This window comes from Bos grunniens, chromosome X (assembly GCF_055505025.1).
Source record: "Bos grunniens cultivar Pamir isolate PY7600 chromosome X, Bosgru_T2T1.0, whole genome shotgun sequence".
Classification (NCBI taxonomy): Eukaryota; Metazoa; Chordata; class Mammalia; order Artiodactyla; family Bovidae; genus Bos; species Bos grunniens.
This window is the reverse complement of record NC_141194.1, coordinates 36,992,206-37,012,177: the sequence shown is the minus strand read 5'-3', so window position 1 is coordinate 37,012,177 and position 19,972 is coordinate 36,992,206. Positions and strand designations below refer to the sequence as shown.

Here is a 19,972-nt window from a genome sequence, read left to right as displayed (position 1 = left end):
CTTACATATCAATTGGAAAAAAAATAGTATGTTTCTGGAAGTACTCTTGTGAGGAAATTAACACAAAATTAATTTTCTGTTGCCTGTTACTGACAGCACAACAGCAAGATGAATTTTTAGCACACTTAGAGGGATATTTAGGATGCTTAGAATAACCAGCAAAATAGCATATGCAAAATTTACTTGAGATCATCTTTCAAATAGATAAGCAGGGAGGACTGCTGCTGCTAAGTTACTTCAGTCCTGTCTGACTCTGTGCGACCCCATAGACGGCAGCCCACCAGGCTCCCCCGTCCCTGGGATTCTCCGGGAAGAACACTGAAGCAGGGAGGACTACACATGACTATCAAGAGGTTAGAACTGAGAGAGAGAGAAAGATGCTGTGAGGAGAGAAATGAATAGTTCCTTAACTATGAACACAACCTGAAAGATTCGAGGGCCAATGCTACAGAACTGCAAGCATTTACTTTTAATTGAGCAGTTTCTTCTCCCGTGGACATATCTGTGTGGCACATTTCATAGGGGTGCAGTAGTTGAATTTCTTTTCAAAATGGTATTGATTCCCTGAGCAACAGTAGGATGGTCAACTAATAAGACCAGCAGCTTTACCATGATGCTCCAAGAACAGCATCCTCAGAATGTCCCAAAATAAAAACAGCTAGTACATAGATGATTCAACTAATCCTCATGACCCTCTCACAAAATAAGTTCCAATACCCCCATTTTATAGATGAGAAAACTAAGGCAAAGGACATTAATTACCATGCCCCAAATTATGCAGTCAGTAAGTAACTCAGAGCAGTCTGGTTTCAAGGACCCTGCTTCTAACCATGATAGTGACTACCTCTCAGGGCTTCCATGGAACAACCTGCATGCTCAGTCATGTCTGACTCTTTACGACCCAATGAACTTCAGCCGCCCAGGCTTCTCTGTCCATGGGATTCTCCAGGCAAGAATACTGGAGTGGGTTGCCATTTCCTCCCCAAGGGAATCTTCCCAATCCATGGATCAAACTGCATCTCCTGCATTGGCAGGCCAATTATTTACCACTTAGCACTCCACAACTTATCAGAATCTTTAATGCTCTGATGTTCACTGTGAATTTTCACAGAACCCTCAATTTGAAAAAGATATTTAACATTGTTTGTTCTTAATCATGGCATCACATGTTTTGATATTTTTAAAGAGGAGACTATGTCTATTTTTTTTAATAAAAAACTGGTCAGGAATAAATCTAAATAAATTCAAGAAAGAAAGATTTGAAGGAATTAGTAGATACACTTGTACCATAATATCTGGTAATTCCTCCATATGCTTTTTAACTAGCAAGACCCACAAAATCCTGTATTGCCAAAAAAAGTTTCACACAACAGACCATATATAAATTTTAAGTATCTATACAAAAGAAGCCAGTATAAATAAAAAGAAAGAAGAGACAAGCTGGGAAATAAGATTTTTCTATATAAAGCAGAAAAAGGATAACATAGAAAGTATAAACAGCTCCCATAAATCACAGGAAAATGAACCAGTAAAATAAGGGGCAAAAACAAGAACAGGTAACCCATAGTATTAGCAATTTACAAGCAATTCATATAAATATGAAATAAAGCTTATTTGGTCATTCAAAAGAAAATTATGACAAGGAAAACACTTTTTAGTTTTTCATTAGATTATGAAAATGTAAAAAGAAGCAAATCCACTGTCATCCAATGTTTGGTGAGGGTGTGTAGAAATGGGCATATTCATGCCCCATTGGTGGAAGTGGAAATAGGTTCAACTCTTAGCTGAAAGACAGTTCTCCATGGGCTCTTCCATATTTACATGTCTTGTGAGCAGAGGCACTAACTGGCCTTTTATTCTGGACAATCCTTCCAGAACTGTTTGTAGAGTGACTAGTGAATGACATAGTCTGCTTCTCTTTGGAGCAGAGGGAAGATTCCCTTACAATTTGTTTCAAAAAGCAAAACTCTCCCTCAAGGGCCAAGGGCAGATTTCCTTGCAGTCCATTGTAAAAAAGTTGAATTCCCTACTTTCAGGGTTCCTCAGCTGTTACACAAATCCACTGCATGCACACAGTTTCCATCAGGGCACTTGTGGGCAAGGGGAATCAATGCCAATGTGAAGCTCACAAGACTAGCTGTCCTGATAATAATAAAATCCATTGTATCTGACCCAGGATCATGTTTCTCCAACCACCATACATAAAACTGACAGAGCTACTTTATAGCTTGAAAGTAGGAAAAAATCTGAGCTTTTATGGATCTTACCATAACCCTAACCTTTTTAGAGGATGAATTGAATCTTTCAAAATTGGTCAAAGGGTACAAAGTTCCAGTTATGCTAGATGAATAACTCCTAGGGATCTACAGGACAGCTCAGTGACCATAGCTAACAATACTGCATTGTTTACTTAAAAATGTGCTGTCTTTACAATAAATACACACAAAGATAAATATTCACATACACACATATACATTCTAAATGTGTTAAATGAAATAAATACACACCTAAATATGGAAAAAAGGATGGGAGGAAGTCAAAATATTAAGTTTATCTTTGGGTAGTTATACTATAGTTGTATTTTAATTTCTTCTTTATAATGCTCATTTCCATGTTTCTACAATGAATGAGTAGTGTCATATAGTTTTGTGGTTAATAAATGTAATTTTAAAATAATGCTTAATTCACTAAGGCATGTTCAGGGTGGGAAAAAATAAAGCCAAAGAACAGATACAATGGGTTACAGAGCATATAAATGTTCATGCAATGAAATGCTGAATCTAGAGGACACATAAATAAATAAAGCATGGGCTCTGTTCCTAAAGAGTTTGTCTATTTTGTAGTGAAGACAGACGAAAACATTTTAAAAAAAGGTCATAAATGCCAACTTGGCTTTGAGAACACAAAGAAAAGGACAGTGAGGAAAAGGAAAGTGGTCATTGTGGGATGTGAAGATGGTAAATATGAAAAGCCACAACTACACAGAACTGGTCCATGGAATAGTGAATAATCCCAAGGCTGGGGTCTGAGTTCATGGTGGAAAGGGAAGAGGAAGGAAAGAGCCAGCCAGGGAGGAATTTGATGGCCAAATAAATCACCTGGACTTTATCCAGTGTTTTCCACACTGTGTCTTGTGGACTCGTTTCTTAGGAAACACAGCAAGGCAGGTTGCATGGCCAAGTCTGTGGCACCGACCCCTGCTTCAAACAGCAGCTCTGCTTTTATCTCTTCTATAAGTTGGATTTTCTGGCAGTGTTTTATTTGAAGAAAGAGCTCCATGACCTTAAAAAGTCTGAACACTGCTCCCATGCCATCAAACTGTTGGATGCTTTTAAGACAAGGAATAGCATAGTCAGGTTTCTATTTTAAATGCGTGTTTTGAAAGACATCAGTATTCAGTGATTGTCTGAGAGGGTAGAGGTAATGTAGACAATGAGGAGGATCAGGCAGGAGGACCAGGGAGAGACTGGGAAGTGAAGTTTGTGGGGAAGGAATAAAGGATCATCTTTCATATATTCAGGGATAATCTCATAAGGTCCAGTTACCAACTAGATGTGAGTGGGAAGAGAGAACCACTGAAGTTTCTGGCATGGGGAAATGCAAAGATTCTTAAATTTTAGTGTACATTAGAACCAGCCATGGGACTTGTTCAGACATAAGATTCCTGAGGCTCCATCTCCAGAAATCCTAATTCAATAGGACTGGGGTAAAGCCTAGGAATGTTGATGGTAATATTACTAACAGAGATAGAGGATACAAAACAAAAAAGGGTAAGAGAAAAAAAGTTATTTAAAATCTGAAGATGTTGGGGTCCAGGTGCTTAGGAGGCAAATATCAAAAACAAAGACCTGTTCAGAAGGGCATTTGGTATGAATAGAGTTTATCAGAGAAGTCTATACAAGAGGCATTTAAATGAGAATTACTGATACCTACATGGTGGCTGAAATCATGGAATTGAGAATACACAGGAAGAGAAGAGGCAGAGACAAGATCATGAAGATCAGTAATTTTTAAAGAAGACACAAAGAAAGAAATGCACTGATGAAAGAAACTAGGGGCAGAGGATAATCAACACAGCAAAAGATACAGTTGAGTCTAATGAACTGGGAGTCAAGCATATCACTCAAAAATCAATGGAGGCCACTATCATGTCCAGGGAGGCTTCCCTGGTGGCTGAGACAGAAAAGAGTCTGCCTGCAGTGTGGGAGACTGGGGTTTGATCCCTGGGTCGGGAAGATCCCCAGGAGAATGAAACAGCAACCCACTCCAGTATTCTTGCCTGGAAAATCCCATGGATGGAGGAACCTGGCAGGCTAGAGTCCCTGGGGTCGTAAAGAGTGGGACACGACTGAGCAACTTCACTTTCACTTTATTATGTTCAGATTTCAATCAATCAATCAAGTAAACTGTTACAAACAACTCCAGTTGCATGATCTCCATTGGGTACCACACTAAACCCAGAAACTCTAGCAAATGTACCTTATCAGTACATTGAACTCAATCCAGTGTTATATCACATATTCCTTGGCCATATCCTAGTTTCTAATAATATAGATCAGTAAACCTTGCAATTATTTGGGGGGGCGGTAATCTAATTCCTTCAAGGTCATACTTTGTACTTGTCCCCCCCCAACTCAGAGCATACTAAAATATGATCACAGTTAGGGGTCTTGTGGGAACAAGGATTATTTGCAGCAACTGTTGATTGTTGGATAAGTTCTTGCATCCAAAAAGAAAAAAGAGACAGCCTGAAAATCAGCCATCAGCTAGGAGACCTAAAATTGTCATTGACCAAGACCACAGGAAAGAAGAGTACAAGATAGACATCTGGGGGGAAGCTCTACAATAAGTTATGTTGTAGGAGACAACTTGAAGCCTGGAGAGTTTTGAAAAGTCATCTGTGTTCTAGTATGAGTATACCATAGATCCTTCAGGGTAAAGTGAAGTGAAGTCGCTCAGTCGTGTCTGACTCTTTGTGACCCCATGAACTATAGCCTACCAGGCTCCTCCCTCCATGGGATTCTCCAGGCAAGAGTACTGGAGTGGGTTGCCATTTTCCTTCTCCAGGGGATCTTCCTGACCCAGGGATTGAACCCAGGTCTCCTGCATTCCAGGCAGACGCTTTAAGCTCTGAGCCACCAGGGACTCCTTCAGGGTAAAGCAGCTTTAAAGTTGGCGTAAGAGGAAACAATATTCTACCCATAAGTTCACCTGTCATCCAAACCTGATTAACCAAGCTCTCTGTATGGATAACAAATTACTGCTAGGAAATTCTGCTTCCAAAATCTTATTGACATGACCTAGCTGAGAAGACTAGGTCCTTTGTGGAAACCTACCTAGGCTACTCGAGCAAGTATCCTGCAACCCAGGAAGATCTATTTTTAAACAAAATCTGAAGCTGATTCTCATGAGCTCAGACAGCTCCTCCTGGGTAGAGGGGGGTTGGTTACCCATAAATATGGCCAGTTTGTTGCCCCTCTGACTTAGTTTGGATTCCTATCAGTCTGATTACTAATGCCAAGTCTGACAAACACAGCAAGCAACTGGGGAGTAAGATGAACAAGATTCATGCAACTTAGAGGTGGTCTTACACCATGCTCTATACTGTACATGTGAGCTCAGTTGTGTCTGACTCTTTGTGATCCCATGAACGTAGCCCACCAGGCTCCTCTGTCCATGGGATTTCTCAGGCAAGAATACTGGAGTAGGTTGCCATTCCTTTCTCCAGGGGATCTTCCCAACCCAGGGATTGAACCCACGTCTCCTGCCTTACTGGTGGATTCCTTACCAATTGTGTGCCACTGGGAAAGCCAGATGCTCTACACTCGGGGCTGGCAAACTTCTTCTACTGAGGGCCAGCCAATAAATATGTTAGGCTTTCTGTTACAAGAGGAAAAATCATGGTTATATTGTAGCTATTTATATAACAAGAAAGAAAAATGTCTACAAATATTTTACTGAAAAAAAATCAAAATATAATAATGATTGAGAACAGTCATTTTGGGGGGAGGTTTTGGTAACACATAACTACGAATGAGAAGAATGGAATTACAGGAAAGATAGCATTTCACTTAACTGGGCTCCAATGTTAGTATTCCTATAGCCAAGTTGATGAAAGTAGGCCTGATCTCACCCCAAACCTACTAAATTTGAATGTGAATTTTAGCAAGAGCCCTCAGTGGTGTTTGTGCACCCTGAAGTTTGAGAACACAGTGGTCGAGTTCCTTAATACTATCTGAGCTGCGTTTCTATGCTTTTAAAGAAGAAAATGAGGATTTCTTTGGTGGTCCAGTGGTTAAGAATCCACCTGCCAATGTAGGGGACATGGATTTGATCCCTGGTCTGGGAAGATTCCACATGAACTAATCCCATGCCCCACAGCTACTTAGCCTGTGCTCCGCAACAGAAGTCACTACAGTGATAAGCCCACCTCACCGCAAAACTAGAGTCACACTGGCTCTCCACACCTAGAGGAAGTCTGCACACAGCAACAGAGTCCCAGCACAGCCAAAAATAATAAATTGAAAACAAAAGAAAATGAAAGTTGTGTGACTTAGAAAACATTCTCAAACCATTCTTGCCTGGGAAATCCCACAGACAGAGGAGCCTGGCCGGCTACAGCCCATGGGGTCACAAAGAATCAGACAACTGAGTGACTAACACTTTCACACTTTCAAAGTTTCACTTCAAGAAATCTTACAGGGTCTCTGGCCCTGAAGTAAAGACCCAAGGGACTCTATTGTCAGGCCTACCACCAAGATGAAAATGTTCTGCCACTAAATTGTGGTGATGGTGTTTAACCTCTCAATATACTATAAAACACTGCATTTTATATTCCAAATGGGTGGATTCTATGGGAGGTGAATTGTCTCAATGAGGCTTTTTAAAAAAATCAAATTGAAGAATTTGAGTTTATAGGTGAATTTTAAATGCATTTTTAAAACTTCACATAGTTTTTCAATAGACAGCTCAAGTAGAGAATTGCAAGGACTCCAGGTTTCTGATTCAGGAAGCTCTGAGTACAAATTCCAGCTGTACTACTGACTGTGTTACAGACACTAAACTACTTAACCTCTCTGAACTTCAATTTCTTCTTTTGTAAAGTAGAAATAATAACAGTACCCATCACATAGGGGTACTAGGGGCATAAAAAGTAACTGTTAATGCAAAATGTCTAGCACAGTCCATGTCACACTCTTGAAATCATGACATACTTCACATTAACCAAGTCATAATTATCCATGCCTGATCTATTATCCATGTTGTATTATATTTTCTATTGGATAGACTATCTTCAGCTCCATTATCAATCATATTTGCCTTAACGCCTTTTCCTAATGGTTCATGGTAATAATGACAGTAAACACACAGCATGCATGCATGCCTGCTAAGTTGCTTCAGTCATGTCTGAACTGGGTGCAACTGTGCAAATTCATGGACTGTAGCCCGCCAGGCTCCTCACCCATGGGATTCTCCAGGCAAGAACACTGGAGTGGGTTGCCATTCCCTTCTCCAGGGGATCTCCCCATCCCAGGGATGGAATCTACATCTCATGTCTCCTGCATTGGCAGGCGGTTCTTTATCACTAGCTCCAGGTGGGAAGCCCAAACACATAGAATTCATATCCAAATATCAGACCTTACTCTGGGGTGCTGATTTATACATATTAACTCATTCAATCTTAACATTAACCCTTTGAGTTATTTTTACTATTTTCATATTACAGATATGGAAAATTAGAAAGAGGGAGATTAACTTGTCCTGTGCCACAGAGCTCAAAAGTGCTGGAGCTAAGATTCAAATTAAAGCAATCTTCCTCTGTCCATGATTACACTGTACCATAGAATGAAATATATATACATATGCACACATATATGGGATTCCCTGGTAGCTCAGAAGGTAAAAAATTTTGCCTGCAATGCAGGAGACCCAGGTTCAATCCCCTGGAGAAGGGAATGGCTACCCACTCCAGTATTCTTGCCTGGAAAATCCAATGGACAGAGGAGCCTGGTGTTCTACAGTCCATGGAATTGCAAGAGTCAGACATGACTTGGTGACTAAACCACCACCACCATGTATATTTTTGTCTTGGTCAACATTATACCAATGCCCAGCCCACTGGCTTTTGGAGGGTCCACATTTGTATACCAAAGGAACATACAAAGATGGATACGCAGGCACACCTGCAAAACAAGAAACAGACTGAGGGAAAAGCAGATTCTTTGTACCTTTTTTTTCCCATGAAAAATGATCTCTACAGTAATGTTGCTCTGAATGTGGTTCATGGACATAATAGTGCTGTTCAGTAAACTTGTAACAGGCAAGATGTGTACAGAATTCAGAGCATTCAAGAACTTTCATGGGACTCTGACATTGACATGAGAAAGGAGCATATCATCAGTGGACTCACTTCACTGTACAGGGAATTTTACAAAAGTATTAAGAGTTCAAGGTGGCTTGGAAAATTCAAAACAAAGAAACTGGGTCTTTATCACATATAGTTGGGAAAGAATACTGGGAGGCGATCCTCAATGTTTTCTTTTTCTTCTAATGTACCTCAAACTAGCTGTTCTCTCTGCCAAGAACAAAGCTTGGAGATCTGAACACTGAAATCTATTACGAGACAGTGGAGAGAGGAATGTAAGATACAACACTGAGGCAGCCTCTCCTGAGTGAGAAAGGATGTGAAAGCTGCAGCAGTGGTCAGAGTATGGAGAGAGTAGAGGAAAATGAAGCAAGGAAGGGCCTGCTGCTACATGGGCTCCTACAAGCATGGTCTGAACAGCTCAGCTGGGAGAGAGGAAATTAGCACTGTCTGTGGGAACTCAAAGTGCTGAGGGGCCAGCTGACCTAAGAACCTTGAATAATGACAAACATAGGTTTCCCTCCTTCACACACACCTTGATAGAAGGTCACAGAGAGTATGTAAGTCCCGAGACATTGGCATCAGGGCCAGATCAGGGACAACTTTACAGATAAAGACCAGCACAGATTGGGTGAGCCTGTGAAACAGGGAGAAAGGTAAAAATTGAGTCAGCACAGAAAAAAAAAATATACCAGGGAAATGCCTTTAGAAGTTACTTAACTTGACCAGGGTAACTTGCATAGAACAGGGACTCTGGTTCAAATCCAAGCTCTGAAATGTGTCACACTTGGGATCTTGAAGATATGGTTGAATGAAGACATGATCTTGGTTACATGGAAAGCATATGAATAGGGCTTAGTTCATAGGAAATCCACAGAGAAGATGAATAGTTACTATTATTATTGGTGGCAGTATTGCACCCACATTTTATATTTGCTGACCCGGGTTCAACAGTTATCCCAATGTGTGTGTGTGTACTGTGCTTAGTCACTCAGTCATGTCCGACTCTCTGCGACCCCTTGGACTATAGCCTCCCAGACTCCTCTGTCCATGGGGATTCTCCAGGCAAGAATACTGGAAAGTGAAAGTGAAGTTGCTTAGCCGTGTCCGACTCTTTGTGACCCCATGAACTGTAGCCTACCAGGCTCCTCCCTCCATGGGATTCTCCAGGCAAGAGTACTGGAGTGGGTTGCCATTTTCCTTCTCCAGGGGATCTTCCCGACCCAGGGATCGAACCCAGGTCTCCCGCATTCCAGGCAGATGCTTTAACCTCTGAGCTACCAGGGAAGCCCCAAGAATACTAAAGTGGGTTGCAAAGCCCTCCTCAGGGGATTTTCCCAACCCAGGGATCAAACCCAGGTCTCCTGCATTGCAGGCAGATTCTTTACCATCTGAGCCACCAGGGAAGCCCCAAGATAATCAGACAAATATTACCAGTGGATTTTATCTTCAATGTTCAGGAATCTACTCTGTAGATCTGACTGCTGCTAATATGTAGTTATATCCTACTGTGCTTAAGTATAAAGCTAAACATATAGCTATTACTCACAAGAACAATGAGACAAACAGGAGTTCACTTGAAAGAAAATCAATAGGTATTTGATTTTGTTGTGTGTTAGAAATAACCTTGCTGTGTTTAGAGCTCAAACATAGTAACAACAAAATTAGAAGACAACTGTGAATGGTTTGAAGCAGGTTAAATTCTTCCTTCTGTACCATGGCTACTACAAAGAGAACATTCCAATCTTTTTTTTTTTTTTTTTAACATGTTACTGACTGAACTCCCTGGAATTATTTTTCCTGAGCTGGTCTCTCAGTTAGAGGACAGTAATTCATTGTCACAAAATGTGTTTTAATACACTTCCAGTTCTACCCAAAACATGCAACTTGAAAATTATACAGGCACAGACATCATGGAATACACCATTATTTGTGGAAAGTTGGGGAAAACTGCCTGTTTTGTATCAGGTACTTAACTACTTTTAAAAATTTATCCTTGATATCACATCACTAGATTTATTATTTTTTAAATTAATTTTTATTGATGTATAGTTGATTTACAATGTTGTGTTAGTTTCAGTTTGATCTAGTTCCTCTGCCTTTTCTAAATCCAGCTTGAACATTTGGAAGTTCACGGTTCATGTGCTGTTGAAGCCTGGCTTGGAGAATTTTCAGCAATACTTTGCCAGCGTGTGAGATGACTGCAATTGTGGGATAGTTTGAACATTCTTTGGCTTTGCCTTTCTTTGGGATTGGAATAAAAACTGACCTTTTCCAGTCCTGTGGCCATTGCTGAGTTTTCCAAATTTGCTGGCATACTGAGTGCAGCACTTTCATGACATCATCTTTTAGGATTTGAAATAGCTCAACTGGAATTTCATCACCTCCACTAGTTTTGTTCATAGTGATGTTTCCTAAGGCCCACTTGACTTCACATTCCAGGATGTCTGGCTCTAAGTGAGTGATTATCACCATCTACCATCGTGATTATCTGGGTCGTGAAGATCTTTTTTGTATAGCTCATCTGTTTATTCTTGCCACCTCTTCTTAATATCTTCTGCCTCTGTTATGTCCCTACCATTTCTGTCCTTTATTGAGCCCATCTTTGCATGAAATGTTCCCTTAGTATCTCTAATTTTCTTGAAGCGATCTCTAGTCTTTCCCATTCTAAAATAGACCCTTACTACTTAGAAAATCCCTGTTTGATATTATATCATTTGATTTAAATGAAATTAAGTTCAAATTTTTAAATCATATGCTAATGTTAATATAGTTTCACACTAGGAGACTAAACTCTATTGATCTCTATACACAGGTCTTGGGAGGATATATCAATGGATTTGTCTATATTCTGATACTTGAATTAGAGAAATATATTTCATATGATCTCTTGGTCTGTGTTTACCAAGTGGGCTGTTGCTGAACTTAGCTTTTGTAATCCAGATAAAAACATGTTTTTAAAGTCTATTTTTGAACCTTGGAACATCATTATTTAATGGCTAGATTCCAAATATGATTTCCCTACACATACAGAAATCTTCCCACACCCTATCTCTACTATAATTTCTGCTTCCCTGGTAGCTCAGATGGTTAAGAATCTGCCTGCAATGCAGGAGACCAGGGTTCAATCCCTGGGTCAGGAAGATCCCCTGGAGAAGGGAATGGCTACTGACTCCAGTTTTCATGCCTGGAGAATTCCATGTACAGAGGAGACTGATGGTCCAAGGGGTTGTAAAGAATTGGACACGACTGAGCAACTCACACTTTACCACTTTCATTCTTATGTTACATGTCAATGTCAAGTGATTTTTTTACATTATATTGTTTGTTTTTAAGGATTTTGCTTGCTAATGAAATATATCTTAGAGTTTTTTTTTTTTTCATTATCTTAATTTTCCTTCAAGTCCTGACTCTTGGAAATATTTTCTGACTGCACAACACCAAAAATGAAAATGTCACCAAAATCTATTTACATGAACCAGAAATCCTTAAATGAACTGGATGTGTTCATAATGTAGGAACAGAGTGTTCCTGGCATTTGGTTAGAAAGATTAAATCAAATTAGCCTGGATAAGTCAACTGTTACAAGGACTGGAAATTGCTAAATTAAACGTTAACAAGAGTTACAAATGGTACTGTACCTACTTGGAAATGAATAAGGTTATTAAGGGGCTCAGAGAAGGTAAGTCAGATTTTAATATTTTTATTCAGTGAAGCAGAAAATGAAGCAAAAGTCTAACAAATTATTTTTGTAGCTGGTAAGACTTAGAGAAAATAATTTTTAATTAGGTGAGAGAACAATTAAATGGACAAGAAGTTATTAAACAAAGAAACAAAAAGTGGCAACTCTAAAAACTGAGCTTAAACTTCTGTTGGCAAAAACAAAGATGCAAACTAACAGACAACAAAGATGGAAACTAACAGGCACACAAGAGAGCATCCCCATGGCAGGGGCAACAATGAAGCACAGTGCAAAGTACCTGCCAATTCACAGTATAATATGCTGTCTAGGAAAGAGGGCATCACTATTGGAGAACTGTGAGGCTCATATACAGAATCACAGGTGAGAAAAATCAGACTCTTCTTGAACAGATATTGGAATACCTAGTATAAACCTTATTTTTATATATTCTGAGAAACTAGCAAACATTTAATACCACTTGTCAAGGAAAACTGAAACAGTAACATCTAACAGCTGCCCAAGTCACCACAGCCTGTTCTCTTAAGTAAGACATGAGAGTACAGAGAGGCTAGGATGATAGGACTCAATGGGTGAGAATACGGGTGCTTGATTCTAGACTACCAGGGTCTGCAGCCTAGCTCAATTTTTCATTAATTATGGACAACCTCTATGATCCTGAGCTTATTGTTATGTAAATGGAATGAGGATGATGAAGCCTATCCCATTTGGTTATTGTGAAGAGTAAAGGGAGTTAAACAATCTAAAGCACTTAGAACCACTGCTGGAATAGTCTAAGTATCGTTTATCCTTTCTTAACCTAGATAGCATATTCAAAAGCAGAGACATTACTTTGCCAACAAAGGTTCGTCTAGTCAAGGCTATGGTTTTTCCTGTGGTCATGTATGGATGTGAGAGTTAGACTGTGAAGAAGGCTGAGCACTGAAGAATTGATGCTTTTGAACTGTGGTGTTGGAGAAGACTCTTGAGAGTCCCTTGGACTACAAGGAGATCCAACCAGTCCATTCTGAAGGAGATCAGCCCTGGGATTTCTTTGGAAGGAATGATGCTAAAGCTGAAACTCCAGTACTTTGGCCACCTCATGCGAAGAGTTGACTCACTGGAAAAGACTCTGATGCTGAGAGGGATTGGGGGCAGGAGGAGAAGTGGACGACAGAGGATGAGATAGCTGGATGGCATCACTGACTCGATGGATGTCTCAGTGAACTTGATGACGTCATCAGTTGGTGATGGACAGGGAGGCCTGGCGTGCTGTAATTCATGGGGTCACAAAGAGTCAGACATGACTGAGCGACTGATCTGATCTGAACATAAAAAAAAAAAAAAAACCCTCACCCAAAGTGAATACTGTGTGTTAGTAAAAATACATACTCTGGTCAATGATCCTATAAATTGAGAGAAATTTCTAAGGTCCCTTGCACTCAGAAATGCTAGAAGCGTATACTTGTTAAAGAAAGAGATTCCTAGGGACTTCCCTAGCAGTCCTGTGGTTAAGATTGGACAGCTTCCACTGCAGGGGGTGAGGGTTTGACCCCTGGGCTTCCCTTGTAGCTAAGTCGGTAAAGAATCCGCCTGCAATGCAGGAGGCCTGGGTTCGATTCCTGGGTTCAGAAGATCACCTGGAGAAGGAAATGGCAATGCACTCCAGTATTCTTGCCTGGAAAATGCCGTGGACAGAGGAGCCTGGTGGGGTACAGTCCATGGGGTTTGCAAGAGTCAGACACGACTTAGTGACTAAACCACAAGGAACTAAAGATTCCACATGCCTTGCAGTGAGGCCAAAAGAAGGCGGCAGGGGAGAGAGATTTCTAGACTGCAGAGGATACGTTTGGTTTCTTAACATTTGGATACTGATGTGTGTGTGTTTTATTGGAGAATAATTGCTTTACAACAGTGTATTAGTTTCTCCTGTATAACCAAGTGAATCAGCTCTTTGTATACATATTATCTCCTAACTCTTAGGCCTCCCTCCCACCCCTCTGGGTCACCAAAGAGCACCAAGCGAAGCTCCCTGTGCAATACAGCAGCTTCCCACTAGCTAGCTATTTTACACAGGGTAGTTTAGATAACTTAGTTCTTATCTCTCAATTCATCCCACCCTCCCCTTCCTCCGCTATGTCCCCATGTCCATTCTTTATGTCTACATCTTTATTCCTTTTCTACAAATAGGTTCATTGTGTACCATTTTTCTAGATTTCACGTGTCAATATACAATACTTTTCTGACTTATTAATACTTCTCTCTGTATGACAGACTCTACATCCATTTACATCTCTACAAATAACTCAATTTTGTTCCTTTTTATGGCTAATATTCCACTGAATATATCTACCACACCTTTTTTATCCATTCATCTGTCGATGGACATTTAGGTGTCTTCCAGGCAATGGCACCCCACTCCAGTACTCTTGCCTGGAAAATCCCATGGACAGAGGAGCCTGGTAGGCTGCAGTCCATGGGGTTGCTGAGGGTCGGACATGACTGAGCGACTTCACTTTCACTTTTCACTTTCATGCATTGGAGAAGGAAATGGCAACCCACTCCAGTGTTCTTGCCTGGAGAATCCCAGGGACGGCGAGCCTGGTGGGCTGCCGTCTATGGGGTCGCACAGAGTCGGACACGACTGAAGTGACTTAGCAGCAGCATGCCCTGCCTATTGTAAACAGTGCTGCAGTGAACATTGGGGTGCATGTATTTTTTTGAATTATGGTTTTCTCAGGATATAAGCCTAGTAGTCGGATTACTGAGTCATAAAGTAATTCTATTTTTAGTTTTTTAAGGAAACTTCCTACTATAATCCATAGTGGCTTTATGAATTTATATTCCCATCATTTTCAATGAGGAAAACCTGAAAACATTTCCTCTAAGATCAAGAATAAGACATGGATGTCCACTCTTGTCATTGCTATTCAACATAGTTTTGGAAGTCCTAGCCATGGCAATTAGAGAAGAAAAATAAGTAAAAGGAATGCAAATTGGATACTGATATTTTGATTCCATGACATATCAACATATTTCATGACTCTATAAGGGCTAACTGCTTACCATTCTTTTCTCTTTAACAACAACAAAAATGTGCCTGAAATACCATTATCTCCAAATAGTTACTCAGAATGTTCGTATCTCCTTATGCACATCTATTCACACAAAAGGACAGCCATTTGTGATGACAATGATGACAGGGCCATTTGTGATCTCAATGATGAGGGATTCAGCCAGGTTTAAGTGGCTGCTCCACGGCTCTGTGTTTCCATCTTTACTACACCTGATCCTCACCTGGTGACTCAGTTCTATTAATAATAACTCACTCCCACCTTGTATCTACATGTCACTGGCCTCCAGCACCACCTCTCACACTTATAGAGCAATTACTATAGGTCAGGCACTGTTTTGTAAGTATTTTACATCTGTTAATCCTTTAAATCAAACAACACCTCTCTGAGTGCAAACAATTATTACTCCTATTTTACTGATGAGGACACAGGAACAGAGAAGCTAAATTTTCTTAGTTTCACACCTGGTCAGTAGCAAAAGTGGGATTCAAACTTAACCCTACACTATACTTCCTGGGTATAGTTAAGACCCAGAACCTTGGTCCCCGCCCCTGAGTTACTCTTATATTAACAAATCTTACTTTAATATTTACCTAGTGCTTCATGGTTTTAAATGACTTCACCTCCATGATCTTATTTGTTCCTTGTGACCATTATGCAAGATAGGATAACTATGAGGAAACAGGCTCACAGACAGCAAAAGTGTAAAGGAGGTAGTGACAGGTAGAACAGAGCTTAACCCTGCGTCTTTGGCTACCAAAACCTGTTATTCCCATCACTTCCATTATTTTGTTCTGAAGGTTTAGAAAAAGAAGATACCTATGAGATAGGGACTTTCTGGGGATGGATTTTCTGATGGAGCTAGAATATAACCAAGACTCTGAATTCAAGATGACTCTCGGGGAGGGGAGGATGAGAAAACAAAGGAGATGAGAAAGGATAGATAGTAGCTAGATTATCATGAAAGAAATGAAAGAACTTGGTAGTGGTTTAGGTATTGAGAGTCAATGAGAAATTAAATGCAAAACTGATTTCAAGGTGTCAAACATGAGAAGCCAGGAGACCATCAATGCCATTAACAGAAACATGGATGAAAGAGGAATTGGTTTCACATAAAAGTGAGTTTGGCTACAATCCTGAAGAACACTGGGTGACAGTTGGACTTGGATGTACAAGTGGGAAAACATACAGCAGATAGAAAAACCTAGAAATGGATAACTTGGAGGCATTCACTTAGAGGTGATATTTAAAACTATGAGTCAATAGAAGGCACAGGCCAAGAAAACAAGTAATTCATTATGGCCCAAATGCTAAACCTAGGGGGAAACCATCACTTAGGGAAGAGAAGAAGAAACAAGAGGGAAAGTGGTAGAAAAGTAGCTGAAGAGATAGTATAGAATAACAGATATTAAGATTGGAAAAAATTCAAGAAGTAGGAAGTGACAATGAATGCTACATAAAGCAAAGGAGTCAAATGGAATGAGGATTCGAATAAGTATACCTCACAGCACTTATTACATTTATAATAAATTACTTGAGTAAATTGGCATCGTTCCTAACTAGAATAGAGGTACTTAAAGGCAAACTTTCAGTGTTTCCTACTGTAACTTCAGCACATAGTAGTGCCCATGTTTACATGTTACTAAATAAACAGTTACTGAATAGGGGAATCAATAGATAAATGAATGAACATAATTAGATTTCCTAAAAGCACCACAAATGACCCTTGGAAATACAGTGTCAATAAACCAATGAACGTAGATGTCATGTCATAGGGCAATTTACAGAAAGTGGGATTTTAAAACAGAGAAAGTGGGTAGTATAATAATAGAGGCAGATTTAATTAACCATTTCTTAGAGATGTGTTCTTGCTCAAATGATATAACAGATCAGGTGGACTTCCTACCCTAGGACACTATATATTTATCAGATTTTGTCCTTCTAACAGCTCTGCCTGACTTCCAGATGATCTTCAAGAACTTAAGGCAGTCACTATAGTTGCCAACTCTACAAGTGATGGAAGTAAGGGGACCTACCTGCTTTACTAGTGCTATCTTGAGTAGAATCAGAACTCCATGGACTAGGCATCAAGGAAGATGGAATAAAGCAGGGTAAAGAAACAGAAGTCAAGAAAATGATACTACCCGCAGAAAGACGTAGCCTGGAATGGACCCACATTCAAGGCAAATTTCAAGTCCCTTGATGGGGTTTTCCTTTGTGGTCCAGTGGTAAAGAATCTGCCTACCAATGCAATGGACACAGGTTTGATAACTGGTCAGGGAAGATCCCACAGGCCACGGAGCAACTCAGCCCATGCACTACAACTACTGAGCCCACGCTCTAGAGCTCTGCAACAAGAGAAGCCTCACAATGAGAAGCCTGAGCAACACAACTAGAGAGTAGACCCTGCTCGCTGCAATGAGAGAAAACCTGCGTGCAGCAACGAAGATCCAGCACAGACGGAAATAAGTAAAAAGAAAAAAGCATTCCATGAAATCATCCAAAATATGTGGATGTGTGTGGGAGTAAATGGGTGAGAGTGAGTGCAAACACAAACAACATATGGGATATACAAAAACGTAGTTACAAGTAAATTCTAAATAGAAAGGATTATAGCTAAATGTTTACATATGCTGGCAAGATAGCCATAACATATGTCATTGAGTAATAAGGCTTAGGTAAAACAAACTGCATATTTCACAAATTCAAGTTGCACTTCCTTCTCTTAACATACAAAATGATTATAAGAAAGTCATTTCAACAAAAATACTAGATGTGTCTCCAGGACACAAAGAAGTAAAAAGAAGTATTTTATTATTGTATTCCCTAAATTATTAGAACACGTTGTCAAACTTGAATAAGTTGAATGACAGCACAGCTAATTACCACAGACTGGTAGAGCATTTCAGAAATCCTAAGTACATAGAATAAACATGATTTGACAACAAAAAGACATCTTCTCACCTTTTTCCTTATCTGTTTCCCAGATATTAGTTGCCCATATGTAAATACATATTTGGGTACATGTTTTTATGCACACAGGGATAGAGGGATCTGTTTAAGAATTTGATTGATGTCCAATTGAATGTCTTTATGCACTTAAGCCATAGGCTTTAAATTATAACAGTCTTGTGTTTAAGCTGTTATCTAAACAACATACAAACTGTATTATGAAGTGAAAAATTTAAACACTCAGTGTCTATGCTTGAAAGACATTTTAAGGAGGCCAAGATTTAAGCAGTATTTAAAATTTATTATCATATATAATATTTTCTAGTCATGACTTTGAATGCTTTAAATAGATACCTCCTTTGTTCTCCAAATACATACTCTGATATGTTGCAAAATGCAGCTTTGACTTAAATGAGGACGATGGTCTAGCTAATTAAAACAATCCATATTAAAGAGAAATATTTTAAAACCTGATGCATCTCTCTAGTGTATTATATTCATATTCACAGTCAGTATCTCATCTTCCTGTGGTGTTAAAAACATCATATCCATATTGAACTTATTCCAAGGCTTTCAAACTTCAGCAATCATACTAAATATATATCCATACTAGATATGTCACCGTATCAAGAATAGGAGTGAAAGCAAAGAACAATTCAATGGTGCTAAATAAAATCTGACTTATCTAACAAAGAAGAGAAATTCAGAGCAAAAGGACTACTACTTTATACCTAGAGGTGTAATAGATTTGGCAAAATTACACAGTACTTCTGTTATGAAATTGATTATGTCATAGATACATAATTGCTCCTATGTTCAGTGGGATCTAGAGCAGTGCTTCAATTTGTAGATTAAATTAAATGCTAATAACAAGAAGATACCTATACCTCCCTCCTCATTCCATCAAACTTACAGAGCAGCCCATTGGCCAAAATGCCCCTTCTTTATATATTCCTGTCTTTTTCCTTTTAACCAAATGGTGAGATTAGTCTTTCATTTCCTGAAACCAAACCCCACCTCACAAACACAAAATATAAAAATCAAGAAAGAAGATGTCACACTAAAGTCCACTAGACACAGTATTCTTACCTCAATCTGATGGATAGAACACTTTTGTAGGCTTACTTTTCTTTCAAATGCACAAACTGTAGAATGCTGGACTACCTGACCCTCATGGAGTGCAAGGAGCAGAAACTTGAAAAACTAGCCTCTTGTGTTCCCACGATCTATTTACACACTGAACACACCCAGTAGCACAAAGTAATATTTATCTGTGGTGGACAGCTATTCCAAAGAAGCAGGCATATCTCTACTTTAAAAAAAAAAGAATCAGCAGGGGAAAGGTAAGAGCTGTTTTAGCCTTTAAAGCACACTGACATGAGTTACTTTTTAAATCAATGTTTTCAAGATGATTTATTCATTGAGTATTCTATTCCCCCAAACTCGTATTATTAAAGGACCTGGGGGAAAATGTATCTAATGATAACAGCCAACACATATCTGCCAGGTACTATTCCAAATGCTTTATACATATCATTTCCTATAGTTTCCAAAACTTATGAGGTATGAGCTATTATCCCCATAATACAGATAAGGAAACTAAGAACTTTGCCCACAGTTACCCAATTCGTAAGTGGTACATCCAGAAGTTAAATCCAGGCATTCCAGCAACACAGTTCATGTTTCTAACCATGAACCTGCCCTGTGTACGTATGACTTTTAGAAGGTAAACTGTAACAGGATGTGGCTGCTCAGCTGAACAGTAGATAATGAGTGAACTCTTCTTAGTACTTGTACTATGTTGGAGTAAGTGAAAGTTTTGGAAGATTATTTCCCCAAGATGAGTATTCATTTATATTATCATAGCAGGCCTCTTTTTCTGTTTTTCTGCAATGGTCCTTT

General features: G+C 39.5%; 1 protein-coding gene across 14 annotated transcripts in view; it reads right to left on the bottom strand.

Annotated features, from left to right (window-relative positions):
- Positions 1–19,972, bottom strand: part of SYTL5 (synaptotagmin like 5) — a 291,370-nt gene that overhangs the window by 145,648 nt on the left and 125,750 nt on the right. Inside the window, exon 1 of one of the 14 annotated variants that reach the window (XM_086387668.1) lies at positions 19,160–19,313. The exons of the other annotated variants lie outside the window; for them this stretch is intronic. The gene's annotated coding sequence lies outside the window, so the exon portion shown is untranslated. Of the gene's footprint in view, positions 1–19,159; positions 19,314–19,972 lie in introns of those variants that run through there. 14 annotated transcript variants of the gene reach the window in all.